Raw genomic sequence first — 5,033 nt, forward strand, 5'->3', positions numbered from 1 at the left:
TTTAAAATCGTGCCAGGTAAATGCTAAGCGCGTATTGTAAACTATCATTAATTTGAAGAGATGTTTCTCTTTGGGAGACAAATGCCTCGCTGATTTCATGAGCAATAGCTGAAGCTCAGAAGTTACACCACCACTTAATTTCTCTCTCCTGGCCTTGGCCTAAGTACGACCTTGTGTTGTTTTCCATCCTTGCTTTTAGAGGACAGACTCAGGCTCCCCACTCAGAATGGGGGAGGCAGTGGAGGGTTCCCTTCAGAACCCAGACAGTGTCTGAGAGAGTGACCACCCCCACCCGCAGGTTCCAGGTGTCAGTCACCTCCTGTCACCACCCTGGGATTGTGCCCGTTTTCTCCTCCCCCTGCTCACCATCTCTGCCCTCATCTGGGTGAGTCACTACCGTCCTCATTTAGGAAGTCAACGAAAGGAGATGATGTTAGCCTGCCCAAGGCCAAGTCATGCCCATCCTGGCTGGCATCTGTCTGTCTTTCCTTATAGGGACATCAAGGGTTTTACGTGGCTAAACTTCCAAAAAATCCTCTTTAGACATTATTTCCTCTCTAAAATGTTTCACACACGTGGAAAGACTATCTCTTTGACGGCAAATTCCCTCCCTGCCGTCCTACTCTTCTGCCCCCCCCTTCTCTCTCTGGAGTGGAGTCGGCCCCCTCCATCTGGACTGTCTTGGGAGGGAGGGCACCCTCCAAATTCAAGTGCATAAAATCTTCCAGGTGGCCCTCTGCAACTTTGGTCATTCTTTCAGGGTTGAGCCGGTAGTAGGTGCACGGCCACCGTGACAAGCTGAGTGTCTGGATTCCATGCCTGCCCTCACACCTGAGATTCCTATACCCATCTAAGTCCAGTTGCATATCAGTTCATCCAACTAACAGAATGACAGCTGTGTCTAAGCTAGCTCTTCCCAGAAAAGAGAAGCGTACCCCTGCCCCTCCTCCTGCTCGCTCCCCCTCTCCTGACACCCGCATGTCCCCTCAGCCTGACTCAGCCCGTACCTACAGCCGTCCTCACAGCATCCCTGCCCTCTGCCTCACCCAGGCACTCAGCTGTCCTGTCCCCTAATCTTGTTTCTACTGTGTTGCTGCCCTTTCAGCAATAGTGGCATCAGAATTCATTCTGTCCACTTCTCTACCTGGGGACTCTCTTGGCCAAGACCACCCGAGGCCACGCCCTCGGAAGTAGCTCTTATCCCGCTCACTCTCTCCGAGGGCAGCCTGTCTTTGGAGCCAAATCTGAGCCGCAGACTTGGACAATGAAGCCAGAGAGGGATGCGCTTCCGTTCCAATATCAGGGTCCTGCAGCCTTGGAGCCCAGTCTCCCCACAACACTAGGGGATGATACCAGCACACACAATATTGCTCAGACCATTCTCACACTAGACATGCCGCAGGCACGCTGCGGTTTTAGGAGTAAAAATTCTGTCCACCCTAGAGAAATTCTCATGTCTGTGCCAAAAGAATTTTCATTATGTGTGCTTTATAGTAACAAAAAATTAGAAATGGCACACATTAAAAAGTTGAGTAGAACGTTGGCAATGATTTCAATCAATAAAAAAATAGCAAAATGTTTAAGAGGCAAAAAGCATTGGCGAGAATGTGGAGAAAGGATACTGCTCACATACTGTCGGTGAAGAGGGAATTGGTAGAGATTCACTGAAGAAGATCTAAGCAGTGCTCGCTTCGGCAGCACATATACTAAAATTGGAACGATACAGAGAAGATTAGCATGGCCCCTGCGCAAGGATGACACGTAAATTCGTGAAGCGTTCCATATTTTTTTAAGTAGTAGATAATAACAACAATAAACAAACACATAGGGACAGAGATTGGATTGGTGGTTACCAGAGGGGAAGGGGGGAGGGAGGAGGGTGAAAGGGTAATTCGGTACATGTGTGTGGTGATGGGTTGTAATTAGTATTTTGGTGGTGAACATGATGTAATCTATGCAGAAATAGAAGTACAATGATGTACACCTGAAATTTTTACAATGTTATAAACCAATGTTACTGCAATAAACAAAAAATTAAAAAAAAAAAAAAAAAAGAAGATCTAAGCAGTAACTACCTCAACTTTCATTTTCAATTCCCGCCCCCCCCCCCCCGCCCCTGGTAATTAGCCTATTCAATTTTCCATTTTCTTCTTGAGCCAAGCAGCATGGTCATTTAAATTTTCTGGGAAAATTATCTACTTTACCTAGATGTTCAAATTTACTTCTATAAAAGTATTCTTTGTTACACTCTTTTAATATTTTCAATGTCTGTGGGTCAATAACAATAAATGTTTATTATACACCTACTTTCTGCCCGGCATAGTTCTAGGCTCTAGGGGATACAACAGTGAACAAGACAGACGAAATCCTTGTCCTCAAGAAGCTGGCATTCCTGTGGGGTGAAATGATAGACAGATAAAAGGATATCTGGAGTCCACTTCTACTGTCTGTTTTGTCTTAGGTGTGATGTATCCCCGCTTCTTTGGATATTGTTCCATTGAATAACGGACATGGTGGGTGACACATTGTAGAGACTCTGGATGCTGTTATCTTCCTCTGAAGAGTGTGGACTTTTAGTTGATTTCTAGTGTTTTCTTAGATTCTGTATTTGTCTATTTAGCATCCATTATTCACAGGGCCAAACTAACAGCCAAAGTTGTTTATACCTTCCCATAATCCAGCTTTTGCAGGCAGGTGAAAATCATATTATAAACCCTCCAACCTATCCTGATTACACAGCCCCAACCAGCTCCTTTATCTAACTTTCACACACCAGGCCAATGTTTCCACTGCCCTAACTCACCCAGAGCCAGGGATGACAACCAGAGATCACCCCTACCGCCCAGTGCCTGCCGATGTTATTCAAACTAGCCAGTCCTAAGCTCTTTTTCCTGCCCAGCCCTACCTCTCCTGTGGAAAACACTCTAAGACTCTGGGCCATGCTTTGCCTTGCTCCTGACTCTGGACCAAATTGGTGTTCCCTGCTGTGGCTCTGCATGACATGGGGTTTACATTTCTCCTTCTCTTGGGAAATGTAAACAATAAATTCATTTTAAATAGTATTGACCTCTCTGTGCTGTCATTTAGTCACCTTTATAAGTTAAGAGCTGGGCACAAATCATTAGTCTCTCAAGTTAAATTATTGGCAAATCACCTCCATTCTATGGAATCCTGGTCCTAGAGTTTGTTGAATGGGTCTGTTTCAGTTTTGCCTCCAGTCCAAGGGTAAAACCCCTAGTTCTGGTTTCAAGGGGAAGCTAGGTGTGTTTACCAAGTATGTTAGTCAAGGTTCTCCAGAGAGCAGAATCAATAGGATGTGTATATACAGAGAGAGATTTTACGGAATTGGTTCACGTGATTATGGAGCAGGCTAGAGACCAGGTAGGAGCCAATGTCACAATTTAAGTCTGAAGACTGTACACTGGCAAAATTCCCTCTTGCTCAGGGGAGATCTGTCTTTTTTCTTTTCAGGCCTGCAACTGATTGGATGAGGCCCACCCACATCATGGAGAGCAACCTGCTTTACTCAAGATCCACCAATTTCAGTGTTAATCTCATCCAAAAACACCCTCACAAAAACATCCAGAATAATGTTTGCCCACATATCAAGACATTGTGGCCCAGCCAAGTTGACACATAAAATTAACCATCACACCACATCTCTCTAATTTGGCAGGATTTGAACTTCAAACTGTTTCTCAATTGCAGGGTAGCTACTGAAATCTCTGCTCAGCTCTTTTTTGCCTTCCAGCTGTTGTTTTCCTCATTGAGACTCTTGGCAATGTCACTCTGTGCATGCCCAGTTTAGAAGTCAGCCAAGGACTTAAGGGAAATTTTTAAGCAGACTTTGGGTCTCCCCATCTACGGCTGCTTCCTTTCTGGAATTGTTCCCCTAAACTTCTAGCCACTGTGACAGCTTCAAGTCTCGGTGTTGGTCTTCCCAGCCCAGTAAGACAGCCACTTTCTGCTTAAACTCTGTTGCCCTGCGTGCCGTGTAAACTGGGTTTGTCTCCAGGAGTAGAGCCAGATAAGTTTCGAGCTCACCTGCTTCTCTTCTTTCAAGGGCTCATTTCCCTCTGGCTCCGCCTGCTATAGGTGGCTCTTCAGCGCCTTCAGATGGTTGTTTTATTGCATTTGTACTGAGTTTGTAATTGCAGTTGGGAGAAGGATTAGAAGGGCACATTACTCTGTCATTTCCAGCTTCAGAATCCCTCGGGAAGCTTTTTTTTTTTTTAAGTATTTTAAGATTTCTAAGGTAAGAAATATTTTTGTACTAACATTTTAAAATGTTTTAGGTGTTTATTTCATTGGGTCAGTAAATGTAGGGTACATAATTTCAGTCCTTTGTAATTTGTTGAGATTATTTTTGTTTCTTTGTGGCCTAATAGATGTTCCAAACTTAGTATGTTGATGTTTGGAGAGAGCTGGTTTAAAACCTCCTAGTATTTCTCCTTGTGAATATATCATGTTTTACTTTATTTTAGAGCTAGGTTGTCAGGTACATAAAGCTTTATGATGTTTCTGTTATCAATATCAAATATCTTTCTCTGTCCTTTGTCAAGCTTTTTACTTGAATTCAATTGTTTTCCTGATATTACTCTTTCTACATCTGTCATACTTTTTGTTAGCATTTGCCTGGTAAAATTTTTTCATCCTTTTATTTTCAATCTTACTGTAATTTTTATTTTAGTTGTGTCCCTTATAAACAGCACGTGGCTGAATTTTTAAATCAGAGTAAATATTTGTTTTAAATGGGCGAATTTAGTGAATTTAACCAATTCACATTTAATTTCATGTATTTATGCTTATTTTTGCCACCCTAATTTGTTATCTGTTTATGATGCTTTCTGGTTTGTTCCTCGTCTTCCCCCTTCTCCCCTTCCTCTCCTCCTCCTTTGTCTTCTTCTCTTTCTCCTTTTTTTTTTTTTGTGTGTGTGTGTGTGGCCTATAACAGCTCAGAAGCTTTCCATCCTCCCCTTTTTTTGTCCTAGGAGCTTCTCCTGAATTTACATTATACAAATTCAATACTATAA

General features: G+C 43.1%; 1 non-coding gene across 1 annotated transcript; it reads left to right on the forward strand.

Annotated features, from left to right (window-relative positions):
- Positions 1 to 1,682: 1,682 nt before the first annotated feature.
- LOC131407741 (U6 spliceosomal RNA) lies at positions 1,683 to 1,789 on the forward strand. The gene has a single exon (XR_009220609.1). It is a non-coding gene; the product is annotated as a U6 spliceosomal RNA (small nuclear RNA).
- The last annotated feature ends 3,244 nt before the right edge of the window (positions 1,790 to 5,033 follow it).

Source organism: Diceros bicornis, chromosome 6, assembly GCF_020826845.1.
Source record: "Diceros bicornis minor isolate mBicDic1 chromosome 6, mDicBic1.mat.cur, whole genome shotgun sequence".
Classification (NCBI taxonomy): Eukaryota; Metazoa; Chordata; class Mammalia; order Perissodactyla; family Rhinocerotidae; genus Diceros; species Diceros bicornis.